Source organism: Gasterosteus aculeatus, chromosome 2 (genome assembly GCF_964276395.1).
Source record: "Gasterosteus aculeatus chromosome 2, fGasAcu3.hap1.1, whole genome shotgun sequence".
NCBI classification, from domain to species: Eukaryota; Metazoa; Chordata; class Actinopteri; order Perciformes; family Gasterosteidae; genus Gasterosteus; species Gasterosteus aculeatus.
In genome coordinates, this window is record NC_135689.1 from 20,829,432 (window position 1) to 20,847,734 (window position 18,303).

General features: G+C 46.2%; 13 non-coding genes across 13 annotated transcripts; all 13 read right to left on the reverse strand.

Moving 5' to 3' along the window:
• Window positions 1-585: 585 nt before the first annotated feature.
• LOC144400474 (small nucleolar RNA U3) lies at window positions 586-801 on the reverse strand. The gene has a single exon (XR_013462408.1). It is a non-coding gene; the product is annotated as a small nucleolar RNA U3 (small nucleolar RNA).
• A 1,174-nt stretch (window positions 802-1,975) lies between these two features.
• LOC144400499 (small nucleolar RNA U3) lies at window positions 1,976-2,191 on the reverse strand. Its single transcript, XR_013462433.1, has one exon. It is a non-coding gene; the product is annotated as a small nucleolar RNA U3 (small nucleolar RNA).
• Window positions 2,192-3,354: 1,163 nt separating this feature from the next.
• Window positions 3,355-3,570, reverse strand: LOC144400500 (small nucleolar RNA U3). Its single transcript, XR_013462434.1, has one exon. It is a non-coding gene; the product is annotated as a small nucleolar RNA U3 (small nucleolar RNA).
• A 1,163-nt stretch (window positions 3,571-4,733) lies between these two features.
• Window positions 4,734-4,949, reverse strand: LOC144400505 (small nucleolar RNA U3). Its single transcript, XR_013462439.1, has one exon. It is a non-coding gene; the product is annotated as a small nucleolar RNA U3 (small nucleolar RNA).
• A 1,174-nt stretch (window positions 4,950-6,123) lies between these two features.
• On the reverse strand, window positions 6,124-6,339 carry LOC144400476 (small nucleolar RNA U3). Its single transcript, XR_013462410.1, has one exon. It is a non-coding gene; the product is annotated as a small nucleolar RNA U3 (small nucleolar RNA).
• Window positions 6,340-7,513: 1,174 nt separating this feature from the next.
• Window positions 7,514-7,729, reverse strand: LOC144400501 (small nucleolar RNA U3). The gene has a single exon (XR_013462435.1). It is a non-coding gene; the product is annotated as a small nucleolar RNA U3 (small nucleolar RNA).
• A 1,174-nt stretch (window positions 7,730-8,903) lies between these two features.
• Window positions 8,904-9,119, reverse strand: LOC144400502 (small nucleolar RNA U3). The gene has a single exon (XR_013462436.1). It is a non-coding gene; the product is annotated as a small nucleolar RNA U3 (small nucleolar RNA).
• Window positions 9,120-10,282: 1,163 nt separating this feature from the next.
• On the reverse strand, window positions 10,283-10,498 carry LOC144400503 (small nucleolar RNA U3). Its single transcript, XR_013462437.1, has one exon. It is a non-coding gene; the product is annotated as a small nucleolar RNA U3 (small nucleolar RNA).
• A 1,163-nt stretch (window positions 10,499-11,661) lies between these two features.
• Window positions 11,662-11,877, reverse strand: LOC144400507 (small nucleolar RNA U3). Its single transcript, XR_013462441.1, has one exon. It is a non-coding gene; the product is annotated as a small nucleolar RNA U3 (small nucleolar RNA).
• Window positions 11,878-13,051: 1,174 nt separating this feature from the next.
• Window positions 13,052-13,267, reverse strand: LOC144400504 (small nucleolar RNA U3). Its single transcript, XR_013462438.1, has one exon. It is a non-coding gene; the product is annotated as a small nucleolar RNA U3 (small nucleolar RNA).
• Window positions 13,268-14,430: 1,163 nt separating this feature from the next.
• Window positions 14,431-14,646, reverse strand: LOC144400477 (small nucleolar RNA U3). Its single transcript, XR_013462411.1, has one exon. It is a non-coding gene; the product is annotated as a small nucleolar RNA U3 (small nucleolar RNA).
• A 1,174-nt stretch (window positions 14,647-15,820) lies between these two features.
• On the reverse strand, window positions 15,821-16,036 carry LOC144400508 (small nucleolar RNA U3). Its single transcript, XR_013462442.1, has one exon. It is a non-coding gene; the product is annotated as a small nucleolar RNA U3 (small nucleolar RNA).
• A 1,174-nt stretch (window positions 16,037-17,210) lies between these two features.
• Window positions 17,211-17,426, reverse strand: LOC144400478 (small nucleolar RNA U3). The gene has a single exon (XR_013462412.1). It is a non-coding gene; the product is annotated as a small nucleolar RNA U3 (small nucleolar RNA).
• Between the last annotated feature and the right edge of the window lie 877 nt (window positions 17,427-18,303).

Consider the following 18,303-nt stretch of genomic DNA (forward strand, 5'->3'; position numbering starts at 1 on the left):
TTTAACAGGTTAACTGGTTCGGAGCACTCATTTGTGTCCGCCACACATCCCACCTCCCAAAAACCTCTGGTAACCCCGTTCTCTGTTGACTAGCATTGACACAGAGCTCTGAACTTCAAAGGGCTCTTCCATCAATGACCGGATGAGACGACTCGTCGGGTGAGGAGAGAACTAAAAAGATTCCCCCAGACCAAGGTTGAAGGACCTTCAGAGGTGCAGCTGATTGTTCTTTGGCATTGCACAAGCTATAGGTTGAGAACCGTCTCCTCTGTCCAAGTCAGCGTAAAAATAAAAAGACCGCTCTACCGTCAAAAACTGGAAAGGCAAACGCATTGCACTTGTAAAGATAATAAACATTTCAGAGTTCTTTGACAAAGCAAATACTTTTCCAAGATCTTCTACCTGCACAGACGAGGACAAAGGCTTCTGAAATCAGGGCCTAACATTACCCGTTTACGGGAAGGTGTCACAAAGTCCCCCTTTAAACTGAAAGCAGTCAGAAGTATCACATCAATGTCATGTATTTTACTATCTATTAACCAAGCAGAACTTCATCAGTTATATGTCTATTCACATAGTCTGTTAACCACTCTGTCCATATTCCCCACCTCTTTACTCCACTAGGAAGTAAAGAACGGTCATCAATGGCAGAAAGCTTGTGAACTGAATCACTTCTCTGTGCCCGCTTCACGCCCAGTGGGAAATATCACATTTCATCATCGTGGATAGCGAGACCAGAGCATTTGGAAACACATTTCTCAAGTCAGAAACTATAGAAATGATCCCTGAAAGTATAGTCTTAGTTTCCCTGAGGATGAAAACCGAATCTGACTTACAATAAACCAACTATCACTAATGGTTCCCCGTTTGTTACCACCTGATTATGTTCCTTTGGTGCTGAGGAAGCCTGCGACCACCCATGGACTGTGAGGAGCTGAACAGGGGCGAAAGACGCCGTGCAGGACTGCTTTGGGTTGACGGACTGGGATGGGAAGTGTGGACCTCATCGGGAGGACATCCACAGCAAGCCAGATTGCATTACGGAATACGTTTGAATCTGTGAAAACTCCACCATACCATTCCAGACTGTACACTACTTCACCAACAACAAGCCAACTGTCACCAGTGACATCAAAGGTCTTCTTGACAAGAAGAAAACAGGCTTCTGGTATAGGCACAGGGGTATACTTAGGAAATCAGCGCCTCTTGAAGGACAAGCTCAGGGTGTGCTACGCCACCTACAGGAGGAAACTGGAGGCCAAATTCCAAGAGAACAATGTGTGGGAGGTCTGGACCGGGATCAAGCAGATAACTGGTTTCGAGGCTGGAGGGAGATGACCATGGGGCTTCCTGGAAAGGCTCAATGAGAAAACTGTTTGTTTAACAGGTTAACTGGTTCGGAGCACTCATTTGTGTCCGCCACACAACCCACCTCCCAAAAACCTCTGGTAACCCCGTTCTCTGTTGACTAGCATTGACACAGAGCTCTGAACTTCAAAGGGCTCTTCCATCAATGACCGGATGAGACGACTCGTCGGGTGAGGAGAGAACTAAAAAGATTCCCCCAGACCAAGGTTGAAGGACCTTCAGAGGTGCAGCTGATTGTTCTTTGGCATTGCACAAGCTATAGGTTGAGAACCGTCTCCTCTGTCCAAGTCAGCGTAAAAATAAAAAGACCGCTCTACCGTCAAAAACTGGAAAGGCAAACGCATTGCACTTGTAAAGATAATAAACATTTCAGAGTTCTTTGACAAAGCAAATACTTTTCCAAGATCTTCTACCTGCACAGACGAGGACAAAGGCTTCTGAAATCAGGGCCTAACATAACACACCCTTTACCCGTTTACGGGAAGGTGTCACAAAGTCCCCCTTTAAACTGAAAGCAGTCAGAAGTATCACATCAATGTTATGTATTTTACTATCTATTAACCAAGCAGAACTTCATCAGTTATATGTCTATTCACATAGTCTGTTAACCACTCTGTCCATATTCCCCACCTCTTTACTCCACTAGGAAGTAAAGAACGGTCATCAATGGCAGGAAGCTTGTGAACTGAATCACTTCTCTGTGCCCGCTTCACGCCCAGTGGGAAATATCACATTTCATCATCGTGGATAGCGAGACCAGAGCATTTGGAAACACATTTCTCAAGTCAGAAACTATAGAAATGATCCCTGAAAGTATAGTCTTAGTTTCCCTGAGGATGAAAACTGAATCTGACTTACAATAAACCAACTATCACTAATGGTTCCCCGTTTGTTACCACCTGATTATGTTCCTTTGGTGCTGAGGAAGCCTGCGACCACCCATGGACTGTGAGGAGCTGAACAGGGGCGAAAGACGCCGTGCAGGACTGCTTTGGGTTGACGGACTGGGATGGGAAGTGTGGACCTCACCGGGAGGACATCCACAGCAAGCCAGATTGCATTACGGAATACGTTTGAATCTGTGAAAACTCCACCATACCATTCCAGACTGTACACTACTTCACCAACAACAAGCCAACGGTCACCAGTGACCTCAACGGTCTTCTTGACAAGAAGAAAACAGGCTTCTGGTATAGGCACAGGGGTATACTTAGGAAATCAGCGCCTCTTGAAGGACAAGCTCAGGGTGTGCTACGCCACCTACAGGAGGAAACTGGAGGCCAAATTCCAAGAGAACAATGTGTGGGAGGTCTGGACCGGGATCAAGCAGATAACTGGTTTCGAGGCTGGAGGGAGATGACCATGGGGCTTCCTGGAAAGGCTCAATGAGAAAACTGTTTGTTTAACAGGTTAACTGGTTCGGAGCACTCATTTGTGTCCGCCACACAACCCACCTCCCAAAAACCTCTGTTAACCCCGTTCTCTGTTGACTAGCATTGACACAGAGCTCTGAACTTCAAAGGGCTCTTCCATCAATGACCGGATGAGACGACTCGTCGGGTGAGGAGAGAACTAAAAAGATTCCCCCAGACCAAGGTTGAAGGACCTTCAGAGGTGCAGCTGATTGTTCTTTGGCATTGCACAAGCTATAGGTTGAGAACCGTCTCCTCTGTCCAAGTCAGCGTAAAAATAAAAAGACCGCTCTACCGTCAAAAACTGGAAAGGCAAACGCATTGCACTTGTAAAGATAATAAACATTTCAGAGTTCTTTGACAAAGCAAATACTTTTCCAAGATCTTCTACCTGCACAGACGACGACAAAGGCTTCTGAAATCAGGGCCTAACATTACCCGTTTACGGGAAGGTGTCACAAAGTCCCCCTTTAAACTGAAAGCAGTCAGAAGTATCACATCAATGTCATGTATTTTACTATCTATAAACCAAGCAGAACTTCATCAGTTATATGTCTATTCACATAGTCTGTTAACCACTCTGTCCATATTCCCCACCTCTTTACTCCACTAGGAAGTAAAGAACGGTCATCAATGGCAGGAAGCTTGTGAACTGAATCACTTCTCTGTGCCCGCTTCACGCCCAGTGGGAAATATCACATTTCATCATCGTGGATAGCGAGACCAGAGCATTTGGAAACACATTTCTCAAGTCAGAAACTATAGAAATGATCCCTGAAAGTATAGTCTTAGTTTCCCTGAGGATGAAAACTGAATCTGACTTACAATAAACCAACTATCACTAATGGTTCCCCGTTTGTTACCACCTGATTATGTTCCTTTGGTGCTGAGGAAGCCTGCGACCACCCATGGACTGTGAGGAGCTGAACAGGGGCGAAAGACGCCGTGCAGGACTGCTTTGGGTTGACGGACTGGGATGGGAAGTGTGGACCTCATCGGGAGGACATCCACAGCATGCCAGAATGCATTACGGAATACGTTTGACTCTGTGAAAACTCCACCATACCATTCCAGACTGTACACTACTTCACCAACAACAAGCCAACTGTCACCAGTGACATCAAAGGTCTTCTTGACAAGAAGAAAACAGGCTTCTGGTATAGGCACAGGGGTATACTTAGGAAATCAGCGCCTCTTGAAGGACAAGCTCAGGGTGTGCTACGCCACCTACAGGAGGAAACTGGAGGCGAAATTCCAAGAGAACAATGTGTGGGAGGTCTGGACCGGGATCAAGCAGATAACTGGTTTCGAGGCTGGAGGGAGATGACCATGGGGCTTCCTGGAAAGGCTCAATGAGAAAACTGTTTGTTTAACAGGTTAACTGGTTCGGAGCACTCATTTGTGTCCGCCACACAACCCACCTCCCAAAAACCTCTGGTAACCCCGTTCTCTGTTGACTAGCATTGACACAGAGCTCTAAACTTCAAAGGGCTCTTCCATCAATGACCGGATGAGACGACTCGTCGGGTGAGGAGAGAACTAAAAAGATTCCCCCAGACCAAGGTTGAAGGACCTTCAGAGGTGCAGCTGATAGTTCTTTGGCATTGCACAAGCTATAGGTTGAGAACCGTCTCCTCTGTCCAAGTCAGCGTAAAAATAAAAAGACCGCTCTACCGTCAAAAACTGGAAAGGCAAACGCATTGCACTTGTAAAGATAATAAACATTTCAGAGTTCTTTGACAAAGCAAATACTTTTCCAAGATCTTCTACCTGCACAGACGAGGACAAAGGCTTCTGAAATCAGGGCCTAACATTACCCGTTTACGGGAAGGTGTCACAAAGTCCCCCTTTAAACTGAAAGCAGTCAGAAGTATCACATCAATGTCATGTATTTTACTATCTATTAACCAAGCAGAACTTCATCAGTTATATGTCTATTCACATAGTCTGTTAACCACTCTGTCCATATTCCCCACCTCTTTACTCCACTAGGAAGTAAAGAACGGTCATCAATGGCAGAAAGCTTGTGAACTGAATCACTTCTCTGTGCCCGCTTCACGCCCAGTGGGAAATATCACATTTCATCATCGTGGATAGCGAGACCAGAGCATTTGGAAACACATTTTTCAAGTCAGAAACTATAGAAATGATCCCTGAAAGTATAGTCTTAGTTTCCCTGAGGATGAAAACCGAATCTGACTTACAATAAACCAACTATCACTAATGGTTCCCCGTTTGTTACCACCTGATTATGTTCCTTTGGTGCTGAGGAAGCCTGCGACCACCCATGGACTGTGAGGAGCTGAACAGGGGCGAAAGACGCCGTGCAGGACTGCTTTGGGTTGACGGACTGGGATGGGAAGTGTGGACCTCATCGGGAGGACATCCACAGCAAGCCAGATTGCATTACGGAATACGTTTGAATCTGTGAAAACTCCACCATACCATTCCAGACTGTACACTACTTCACCAACAACAAGCCAACGGTCACCAGTGACCTCAACGGTCTTCTTGACAAGAAGAAAACAGGCTTCTGGTATAGGCACAGGGGTATACTTAGGAAATCAGCGCCTCTTGAAGGACAAGCTCAGGGTGTGCTACGCCACCTACAGGAGGAAACTGGAGGCCAAATTCCAAGAGAACAATGTGTGGGAGGTCTGGACCGGGATCAAGCAGATAACTGGTTTCGAGGCTGGAGGGAGATGACCATGGGGCTTCCTGGAAAGGCTCAATGAGAAAACTGTTTGTTTAACAGGTTAACTGGTTCGGAGCACTCATTTGTGTCCGCCACACAACCTACCTCCCAAAAACCTCTGGTAACCCCGTTCTCTGTTGACTAGCATTGACACAGAGCTCTAAACTTCAAAGGGCTCTTCCATCAATGACCGGATGAGACGACTCGTCGGGTGAGGAGAGAACTAAAACGATTCCCCCAGACCAAGGTTGAAGGACCTTCAGAGGTGCAGCTGATTGTTCTTTGGCATTGCACAAGCTATAGGTTGAGAACCGTCTCCTCTGTCCAAGTCAGCGTAAAAATAAAAAGACCGCTCTACCGTCAAAAACTGGAAAGGCAAACGCAATGCACTTGTAAAGATAATAAACATTTCAAAGTTCTTTGACAAAGCAAATACTTTTCCAAGATCTTCTACCTGCACAGACGAGGACAAAGGCTTCTGAAATCAGGGCCTAACATAACACACCCTTTACCCGTTTACGGGAAGGTGTCACAAAGTCCCCCTTTAAACTGAAAGCAGTCAGAAGTATCACATCAATGTCATGTATTTTACTATCTATTAACCAAGCAGAACTTCATCAGTTATATGTCTATTCACATAGTCTGTTAACCACTCTGTCCATATTCCCCACCTCTTTACTCCACTAGGAAGTAAAGAACGGTCATCAATGGCAGAAAGCTTGTGAACTGAATCACTTCTCTGTGCCCGCTTCACGCCCAGTGGGAAATATCACATTTCATCATCGTGGATAGCGAGACCAGAGCATTTGGAAACACATTTCTCAAGTCAGAAACTATAGAAATGATCCCTGAAAGTATAGTCTTAGTTTCCCTGAGGATGAAAACCGAATCTGACTTACAATAAACCAACTATCACTAATGGTTCCCCGTTTGTTACCACCTGATTATGTTCCTTTGGTGCTGAGGAAGCCTGCGACCACCCATGGACTGTGAGGAGCTGAACAGGGGCGAAAGACGCCGTGCAGGACTGCTTTGGGTTGACGGACTGGGATGGGAAGTGTGGACCTCATCGGGAGGACATCCACAGCAAGCCAGATTGCATTACGGAATACGTTTGAATCTGTGAAAACTCCACCATACCATTCCAGACTGTACACTACTTCACCAACAACAAGCCAACGGTCACCAGTGACATCAAAGGTCTTCTTGACAAGAAGAAAACAGGCTTCTGGTATAGGCACAGGGGTATACTTAGGAAATCAGCGCCTCTTGAAGGACAAGCTCAGGGTGTGCTACGCCACCTACAGGAGGAAACTGGAGGCCAAATTCCAAGAGAACAATGTGTGGGAGGTCTGGACCGGGATCAAGCAGATAACTGGTTTCGAGGCTGGAGGGAGATGACCATGGGGCTTCCTGGAAAGGCTCAATGAGAAAACTGTTTGTTTAACAGGTTAACTGGTTCGGAGCACTCATTTGTGTCCGCCACACAACCCACCTCCCAAAAACCTCTGGTAACCCCGTTCTCTGTTGACTAGCATTGACACAGAGCTCTGAACTTCAAAGGGCTCTTCCATCAATGACCGGATGAGACGACTCGTCGGGTGAGGAGAGAACTAAAAAGATTCCCCCAGACCAAGGTTGAAGGACCTTCAGAGGTGCAGCTGATTGTTCTTTGGCATTGCACAAGCTATAGGTTGAGAACCGTCTCCTCTGTCCAAGTCAGCGTAAAAATAAAAAGACCGCTCTACCGTCAAAAACTGGAAAGGCAAACGCATTGCACTTGTAAAGATAATAAACATTTCAGAGTTCTTTGACAAAGCAAATACTTTTCCAAGATCTTCTACCTGCACAGACGAGGACAAAGGCTTCTGAAATCAGGGCCTAACATAACACACCCTTTACCCGTTTACGGGAAGGTGTCACAAAGTCCCCCTTTAAACTGAAAGCAGTCAGAAGTATCACATCAATGTCATGTATTTTACTATCTATTAACCAAGCAGAACTTCATCAGTTATATGTCTATTCACATAGTCTGTTAACCACTCTGTCCATATTCCCCACCTCTTTACTCCACTAGGAAGTAAAGAACGGTCATCAATGGCAGGAAGCTTGTGAACTGAATCACTTCTCTGTGCCCGCTTCACGCCCAGTGGGAAATATCACATTTCATCATCGTGGATAGCGAGACCAGAGCATTTGGAAACACATTTCTCAAGTCAGAAACTATAGAAATGATCCCTGAAAGTATAGTCTTAGTTTCCCTGAGGATGAAAACTGAATCTGACTTACAATAAACCAACTATCACTAATGGTTCCCCGTTTGTTACCACCTGATTATGTTCCTTTGGTGCTGAGGAAGCCTGCGACCACCCATGGACTGTGAGGAGCTGAACAGGGGCGAAAGACGCCGTGCAGGACTGCTTTGGGTTGACGGACTGGGATGGGAAGTGTGGACCTCACCGGGAGGACATCCACAGCAAGCCAGATTGCATTACGGAATACGTTTGAATCTGTGAAAACTCCACCATACCATTCCAGACTGTACACTACTTCACCAACAACAAGCCAACGGTCACCAGTGACCTCAACGGTCTTCTTGACAAGAAGAAAACAGGCTTCTGGTATAGGCACAGGGGTATACTTAGGAAATCAGCGCCTCTTGAAGGACAAGCTCAGGGTGTGCTACGCCACCTACAGGAGGAAACTGGAGGCCAAATTCCAAGAGAACAATGTGTGGGAGGTCTGGACCGGGATCAAGCAGATAACTGGTTTCGAGGCTGGAGGGAGATGACCATGGGGCTTCCTGGAAAGGCTCAATGAGAAAACTGTTTGTTTAACAGGTTAACTGGTTCGGAGCACTCATTTGTGTCCGCCACACAACCCACCTCCCAAAAACCTCTGGTAACCCCGTTCTCTGTTGACTAGCATTGACACAGAGCTCTAAACTTCAAAGGGCTCTTCCATCAATGACCGGATGAGACGACTCGTCGGGTGAGGAGAGAACTAAAAAGATTCCCCCAGACCAAGGTTGAAGGACCTTCAGAGGTGCAGCTGATTGTTCTTTGGCATTGCACAAGCTATAGGTTGAGAACCGTCTCCTCTGTCCAAGTCAGCGTAAAAATAAAAAGACCGCTCTACCGTCAAAAACTGGAAAGGCAAACGCATTGCACTTGTAAAGATAATAAACATTTCAGAGTTCTTTGACAAAGCAAATACTTTTCCAAGATCTTCTACCTGCACAGACGAGGACAAAGGCTTCTGAAATCAGGGCCTAACATAACACACCCTTTACCCGTTTACGGGAAGGTGTCACAAAGTCCCCCTTTAAACTGAAAGCAGTCAGAAGTATCACATCAATGTTATGTATTTTACTATCTATTAACCAAGCAGAACTTCATCAGTTATATGTCTATTCACATAGTCTGTTAACCACTCTGTCCATATTCCCCACCTCTTTACTCCACTAGGAAGTAAAGAACGGTCATCAATGGCAGGAAGCTTGTGAACTGAATCACTTCTCTGTGCCCGCTTCACGCCCAGTGGGAAATATCACATTTCATCATCGTGGATAGCGAGACCAGAGCATTTGGAAACACATTTCTCAAGTCAGAAACTATAGAAATGATCCCTGAAAGTATAGTCTTAGTTTCCCTGAGGATGAAAACTGAATCTGACTTACAATAAACCAACTATCACTAATGGTTCCCCGTTTGTTACCACCTGATTATGTTCCTTTGGTGCTGAGGAAGCCTGCGACCACCCATGGACTGTGAGGAGCTGAACAGGGGCGAAAGACGCCGTGCAGGACTGCTTTGGGTTGACGGACTGGGATGGGAAGTGTGGACCTCACCGGGAGGACATCCACAGCAAGCCAGATTGCATTACGGAATACGTTTGAATCTGTGAAAACTCCACCATACCATTCCAGACTGTACACTACTTCACCAACAACAAGCCAACGGTCACCAGTGACCTCAACGGTCTTCTTGACAAGAAGAAAACAGGCTTCTGGTATAGGCACAGGGGTATACTTAGGAAATCAGCGCCTCTTGAAGGACAAGCTCAGGGTGTGCTACGCCACCTACAGGAGGAAACTGGAGGCCAAATTCCAAGAGAACAATGTGTGGGAGGTCTGGACCGGGATCAAGCAGATAACTGGTTTCGAGGCTGGAGGGAGATGACCATGGGGCTTCCTGGAAAGGCTCAATGAGAAAACTGTTTGTTTAACAGGTTAACTGGTTCGGAGCACTCATTTGTGTCCGCCACACAACCCACCTCCCAAAAACCTCTGGTAACCCCGTTCTCTGTTGACTAGCATTGACACAGAGCTCTGAACTTCAAAGGGCTCTTCCATCAATGACCGGATGAGACGACTCGTCGGGTGAGGAGAGAACTAAAAAGATTCCCCCAGACCAAGGTTGAAGGACCTTCAGAGGTGCAGCTGATTGTTCTTTGGCATTGCACAAGCTATAGGTTGAGAACCGTCTCCTCTGTCCAAGTCAGCGTAAAAATAAAAAGACCGCTCTACCGTCAAAAACTGGAAAGGCAAACGCATTGCACTTGTAAAGATAATAAACATTTCAGAGTTCTTTGACAAAGCAAATACTTTTCCAAGATCTTCTACCTGCACAGACGACGACAAAGGCTTCTGAAATCAGGGCCTAACATTACCCGTTTACGGGAAGGTGTCACAAAGTCCCCCTTTAAACTGAAAGCAGTCAGAAGTATCACATCAATGTCATGTATTTTACTATCTATAAACCAAGCAGAACTTCATCAGTTATATGTCTATTCACATAGTCTGTTAACCACTCTGTCCATATTCCCCACCTCTTTACTCCACTAGGAAGTAAAGAACGGTCATCAATGGCAGGAAGCTTGTGAACTGAATCACTTCTCTGTGCCCGCTTCACGCCCAGTGGGAAATATCACATTTCATCATCGTGGATAGCGAGACCAGAGCATTTGGAAACACATTTCTCAAGTCAGAAACTATAGAAATGATCCCTGAAAGTATAGTCTTAGTTTCCCTGAGGATGAAAACTGAATCTGACTTACAATAAACCAACTATCACTAATGGTTCCCCGTTTGTTACCACCTGATTATGTTCCTTTGGTGCTGAGGAAGCCTGCGACCACCCATGGACTGTGAGGAGCTGAACAGGGGCGAAAGACGCCGTGCAGGACTGCTTTGGGTCGACGGACTGGGATGGGAAGTGTGGACCTCATCGGGAGGACATCCACAGCATGCCAGAATGCATTACGGAATACGTTTGACTCTGTGAAAACTCCACCATACCATTCCAGACTGTACACTACTTCACCAACAACAAGCCAACTGTCACCAGTGACATCAAAGGTCTTCTTGACAAGAAGAAAACAGGCTTCTGGTATAGGCACAGGGGTATACTTAGGAAATCAGCGCCTCTTGAAGGACAAGCTCAGGGTGTGCTACGCCACCTACAGGAGGAAACTGGAGGCGAAATTCCAAGAGAACAATGTGTGGGAGGTCTGGACCGGGATCAAGCAGATAACTGGTTTCGAGGCTGGAGGGAGATGACCATGGGGCTTCCTGGAAAGGCTCAATGAGAAAACTGTTTGTTTAACAGGTTAACTGGTTCGGAGCACTCATTTGTGTCCGCCACACAACCCACCTCCCAAAAACCTCTGGTAACCCCGTTCTCTGTTGACTAGCATTGACACAGAGCTCTAAACTTCAAAGGGCTCTTCCATCAATGACCGGATGAGACGACTCGTCGGGTGAGGAGAGAACTAAAAAGATTCCCCCAGACCAAGGTTGAAGGACCTTCAGAGGTGCAGCTGATTGTTCTTTGGCATTGCACAAGCTATAGGTTGAGAACCGTCTCCTCTGTCCAAGTCAGCGTAAAAATAAAAAGACCGCTCTACCGTCAAAAACTGGAAAGGCAAACGCATTGCACTTGTAAAGATAATAAACATTTCAGAGTTCTTTGACAAAGCAAATACTTTTCCAAGATCTTCTACCTGCACAGACGAGGACAAAGGCTTCTGAAATCAGGGCCTAACATTACCCGTTTACGGGAAGGTGTCACAAAGTCCCCCTTTAAACTGAAAGCAGTCAGAAGTATCACATCAATGTCATGTATTTTACTATCTATTAACCAAGCAGAACTTCATCAGTTATATGTCTATTCACATAGTCTGTTAACCACTCTGTCCATATTCCCCACCTCTTTACTCCACTAGGAAGTAAAGAACGGTCATCAATGGCAGAAAGCTTGTGAACTGAATCACTTCTCTGTGCCCGCTTCACGCCCAGTGGGAAATATCACATTTCATCATCGTGGATAGCGAGACCAGAGCATTTGGAAACACATTTTTCAAGTCAGAAACTATAGAAATGATCCCTGAAAGTATAGTCTTAGTTTCCCTGAGGATGAAAACCGAATCTGACTTACAATAAACCAACTATCACTAATGGTTCCCCGTTTGTTACCACCTGATTATGTTCCTTTGGTGCTGAGGAAGCCTGCGACCACCCATGGACTGTGAGGAGCTGAACAGGGGCGAAAGACGCCGTGCAGGACTGCTTTGGGTTGACGGACTGGGATGGGAAGTGTGGACCTCATCGGGAGGACATCCACAGCAAGCCAGATTGCATTACGGAATACGTTTGAATCTGTGAAAACTCCACCATACCATTCCAGACTGTACACTACTTCACCAACAACAAGCCAACGGTCACCAGTGACCTCAACGGTCTTCTTGACAAGAAGAAAACAGGCTTCTGGTATAGGCATAGGGGTATACTTAGGAAATCAGCGCCTCTTGAAGGACAAGCTCAGGGTGTGCTACGCCACCTACAGGAGGAAACTGGAGGCCAAATTCCAAGAGAACAATGTGTGGGAGGTCTGGACCGGGATCAAGCAGATAACTGGTTTCGAGGCTGGAGGGAGATGACCATGGGGCTTCCTGGAAAGGCTCAATGAGAAAACTGTTTGTTTAACAGGTTAACTGGTTCGGAGCACTCATTTGTGTCCGCCACACAACCTACCTCCCAAAAACCTCTGGTAACCCCGTTCTCTGTTGACTAGCATTGACACAGAGCTCTGAACTTCAAAGGGCTCTTCCATCAATGACCGGATGAGACGACTCGTCGGGTGAGGAGAGAACTAAAAAGATTCCCCCAGACCAAGGTTGAAGGACCTTCAGAGGTGCAGCTGATTGTTCTTTGGCATTGCACAAGCTATAGGTTGAGAACCGTCTCCTCTGTCCAAGTCAGCGTAAAAATAAAAAGACCGCTCTACCGTCAAAAACTGGAAAGGCAAACGCATTGCACTTGTAAAGATAATAAACATTTCAGAGTTCTTTGACAAAGCAAATACTTTTCCAAGATCTTCTACCTGCACAGACGAGGACAAAGGCTTCTGAAATCAGGGCCTAACATAACACACCCTTTACCCGTTTACGGGAAGGTGTCACAAAGTCCCCCTTTAAACTGAAAGCAGTCAGAAGTATCACATCAATGTCATGTATTTTACTATCTATTAACCAAGCAGAACTTCATCAGTTATATGTCTATTCACATAGTCTGTTAACCACTCTGTCCATATTCCCCACCTCTTTACTCCACTAGGAAGTAAAGAACGGTCATCAATGGCAGGAAGCTTGTGAACTGAATCACTTCTCTGTGCCCGCTTCACGCCCAGTGGGAAATATCACATTTCATCATCGTGGATAGCGAGACCAGAGCATTTGGAAACACATTTCTCAAGTCAGAAACTATAGAAATGATCCCTGAAAGTATAGTCTTAGTTTCCCTGAGGATGAAAACTGAATCTGACTTACAATAAACCAACTATCACTAATGGTTCCCCGTTTGTTACCACCTGATTATGTTCCTTTGGTGCTGAGGAAGCCTGCGACCACCCATGGACTGTGAGGAGCTGAACAGGGGCGAAAGACGCCGTGCAGGACTGCTTTGGGTTGACGGACTGGGATGGGAAGTGTGGACCTCACCGGGAGGACATCCACAGCAAGCCAGATTGCATTACGGAATACGTTTGAATCTGTGAAAACTCCACCATACCATTCCAGACTGTACACTACTTCACCAACAACAAGCCAACGGTCACCAGTGACCTCAACGGTCTTCTTGACAAGAAGAAAACAGGCTTCTGGTATAGGCACAGGGGTATACTTAGGAAATCAGCGCCTCTTGAAGGACAAGCTCAGGGTGTGCTACGCCACCTACAGGAGGAAACTGGAGGCCAAATTCCAAGAGAACAATGTGTGGGAGGTCTGGACCGGGATCAAGCAGATAACTGGTTTCGAGGCTGGAGGGAGATGACCATGGGGCTTCCTGGAAAGGCTCAATGAGAAAACTGTTTGTTTAACAGGTTAACTGGTTCGGAGCACTCATTTGTGTCCGCCACACAACCCACCTCCCAAAAACCTCTGGTAACCCCGTTCTCTGTTGACTAGCATTGACACAGAGCTCTAAACTTCAAAGGGCTCTTCCATCAATGACCGGATGAGACGACTCGTCGGGTGAGGAGAGAACTAAAAAGATTCCCCCAGACCAAGGTTGAAGGACCTTCAGAGGTGCAGCTGATTGTTCTTTGGCATTGCACAAGCTATAGGTTGAGAACCGTCTCCTCTGTCCAAGTCAGCGTAAAAATAAAAAGACCGCTCTACCGTCAAAAACTGGAAAGGCAAACGCATTGCACTTGTAAAGATAATAAACATTTCAGAGTTCTTTGACAAAGCAAATACTTTTCCAAGATCTTCTACCTGCACAGACGAGGACAAAGGCTTCTGAAATCAGGGCCTAACATTACCCGTTTACGGGAAGGTGTCACAAAGTCCCCCTTTAAACTGAAAGCAGTCAGAAGTATCACATCAATGTCATGTATTTTACTATCTATTAACCAAGCAGAACTTCATCAGTTATATGTCTATTCACATAGTCTGTTAACCACTCTGTCCATATTCCCCACCTCTTTACTCCACTAGGAAGTAAAGAACGGTCATCAATGGCAGAAAGCTTGTGAACTGAATCACTTCTCTGTGCCCGCTTCACGCCCAGTGGGAAATATCACATTTCATCATCGTGGATAGCGAGACCAGAGCATTTGGAAACACATTTCTCAAGTCAGAAACTATAGAAATGATCCCTGAAAGTATAGTCTTAGTTTCCCTGAGGATGAAAACCGAATCTGACTTACAATAAACCAACTATCACTAATGGTTCCCCGTTTGTTACCACCTGATTATGTTCCTTTGGTGCTGAGGAAGCCTGCGACCACCCATGGACTGTGAGGAGCTGAACAGGGGCGAAAGACGCCGTGCAGGACTGCTTTGGGTTGACGGACTGGGATGGGAAGTGTGGACCTCATCGGGAGGACATCCACAGCAAGCCAGATTGCATTACGGAATACGTTTGAATCTGTGAAAACTCCACCATACCATTCCAGACTGTACACTACTTCACCAACAACAAGCCAACGGTCACCAGTGACATCAAAGGTCTTCTTGACAAGAAGAAAACAGGCTTCTGGTATAGGCACAGGGGTATACTTAGGAAATCAGCGCCTCTTGAAGGACAAGCTCAGGGTGTGCTACGCCACCTACAGGAGGAAACTGGAGGCCAAATTCCAAGAGAACAATGTGTGGGAGGTCTGGACCGGGATCAAGCAGATAACTGGTTTCGAGGCTGGAGGGAGATGACCATGGGGCTTCCTGGAAAGGCTCAATGAGAAAACTGTTTGTTTAACAGGTTAACTGGTTCGGAGCACTCATTTGTGTCCGCCACACAACCCACCTCCCAAAAACCTCTGGTAACCCCGTTCTCTGTTGACTAGCATTGACACAGAGCTCTGAACTTCAAAGGGCTCTTCCATCAATGACCGGATGAGACGACTCGTCGGGTGAGGAGAGAACTAAAAAGATTCCCCCAGACCAAGGTTGAAGGACCTTCAGAGGTGCAGCTGATTGTTCTTTGGCATTGCACAAGCTATAGGTTGAGAACCGTCTCCTCTGTCCAAGTCAGCGTAAAAATAAAAAGACCGCTCTACCGTCAAAAACTGGAAAGGCAAACGCATTGCACTTGTAAAGATAATAAACATTTCAGAGTTCTTTGACAAAGCAAATACTTTTCCAAGATCTTCTACCTGCACAGACGAGGACAAAGGCTTCTGAAATCAGGGCCTAACATAACACACCCTTTACCCGTTTACGGGAAGGTGTCACAAAGTCCCCCTTTAAACTGAAAGCAGTCAGAAGTATCACATCAATGTCATGTATTTTACTATCTATTAACCAAGCAGAACTTCATCAGTTATATGTCTATTCACATAGTCTGTTAACCACTCTGTCCATATTCCCCACCTCTTTACTCCACTAGGAAGTAAAGAACGGTCATCAATGGCAGGAAGCTTGTGAACTGAATCACCTCTCTGTGCCCGCTTCACGCCCAGTGGGAAATATCACATTTCATCATCGTGGATAGCGAGACCAGAGCATTTGGAAACACATTTCTCAAGTCAGAAACTATAGAAATGATCCCTGAAAGTATAGTCTTAGTTTCCCTGAGGATGAAAACTGAATCTGACTTACAATAAACCAACTATCACTAATGGTTCCCCGTTTGTTACCACCTGATTATGTTCCTTTGGTGCTGAGGAAGCCTGCGACCACCCATGGACTGTGAGGAGCTGAACAGGGGCGAAAGACGCCGTGCAGGACTGCTTTGGGTTGACGGACTGGGATGGGAAGTGTGGACCTCATCGGGAGGACATCCACAGCAAGCCAGATTGCATTACGGAATACGTTTGAATCTGTGAAAACTCCACCATACCATTCCAGACTGTACACTACTTCACCAACAACAAGCCAACGGTCACCAGTGACATCAAAGGTCTTCTTGACAAGAAGAAAACAGGCTTCTGGTATAGGCACAGGGGTATACTTAGGAAATCAGCGCCTCTTGAAGGACAAGCTGAGGGTGTGCTACGCCACCTACAGGAGGAATCTGGAGGCAAAATTCCAAGAGAACAATGTGTGGGAGGTCTGGACCGGGATCAAGCAGATAACTGGTTTCGAGGCTGGAGGGAGATGACCATGGGGCTTCCTGGAAAGGCTCAATGAGAAAACTGTTTGTTTAACAGGTTAACTGGTTCGGAGCACTCATTTGTGTCCGCCACACAACCCACCTCCCAAAAACCTCTGGTAACCCCCTTCTCTGTTGACTAGCATTGACACAGAGCTCTAAACTTCGAAGGGCTCTTCCATCAATGACCGGATGAGACGACTCGTCGGGTGAGGAGAGAACTAAAAAGATTCCCCCAGACCAAGGTTGAAGGACCTTCAGAGGTGCAGCTGATTGTTCTTTGGCATTGCACAAGCTATAGGTTGAGAACCGTCTCCTCTGTCCGAGTCAGCGTAAAAATAAAAAGACCGCTCTACCGTCAAAAACTGGAAAGGCAAACGCATTGCACTTGTAAAGATAATAAACATTTCAGAGTTCTTTGACAAAGCAAATACTTTTCCAAGATCTTCTACCTGCACAGACGAGGACAAAGGCTTCTGAAATCAGGGCCTAACATAACACACCCTTTACCCGTTTACGGGAAGGTGTCACAAAGTCCCCCTTTAAACTGAAAGCAGTCAGAAGTATCACATCAATGTCATGTATTTTACTATCTATTAACCAAGCAGAACTTCATCAGTTATATGTCTATTCACATAGTCTGTTAACCACTCTGTCCATATTCCCCACCTCTTTACTCCACTAGGAAGTAAAGAACGGTCATCAATGGCAGAAAGCTTGTGAACTGAATCACTTCTCTGTGCCCGCTTCACGCCCAGTGGGAAATATCACATTTCATCATCGTGGATAGCGAGACCAGAGCATTTGGAAACACATTTCTCAAGTCAGAAACTATAGAAATGATCCCTGAAAGTATAGTCTTAGTTTCCCTGAGGATGAAAACCGAATCTGACTTACAATAAACCAACTATCACTAAAGGTTCCCCGTTTGTTACCACCTGATTATGTTCCTTTGGTGCTGAGGAAGCCTGCGACCACCCATGGACTGTGAGGAGCTGAACAGGGGCGAAAGACGCCGTGCAGGACTGCTTTGGGTTGACGGACTGGGATGGGAAGTGTGGACCTCATCGGGAGGACATCCACAGCAAGCCAGATTGCATTACGGAATACGTTTGAATCTGTGAAAACTCCACCATACCATTCCAGACTGTACACTACTTCACCAACAACAAGCCAACGGTCACCAGTGACCTCAACGGTCTTCTTGACAAGAAGAAAACAGGCTTCTGGTATAGGCACAGGGGTATACTTAGGAAATCAGCGCCTCTTGAAGGACAAGCTCAGGGTGTGCTACGCCACCTACAGGAGGAAACTGGAGGCCAAATTCCAAGAGAACAATGTGTGGGAGGTCTGGACCGGGATCAAGCAGATAACTGGTTTCGAGGCTGGAGGGAGATGACCATGGGGCTTCCTGGAAAGGCTCAATGAGAAAACTGTTTGTTTAACAGGTTAACTGGTTCGGAGCACTCATTTGTGTCCGCCACACTACCCACCTCCCAAAAACCTCTGGTAACCCCGTTCTCTGTTGACTAGCATTGACACAGAGCTCTAAACTTCAAAGGGCTCTTCCATCAATGACCGGATGAGACGACTCGTCGGGTGAGGAGAGAACTAAAAAGATTCCCCCAGACCAAGGTTGAAGGACCTTCAGAGGTGCAGCTGATTGTTCTTTGGCATTGCACAAGCTATAGGTTGAGAACCGTCTCCTCTGTCCAAGTCAGCGTAAAAATAAAAAGACC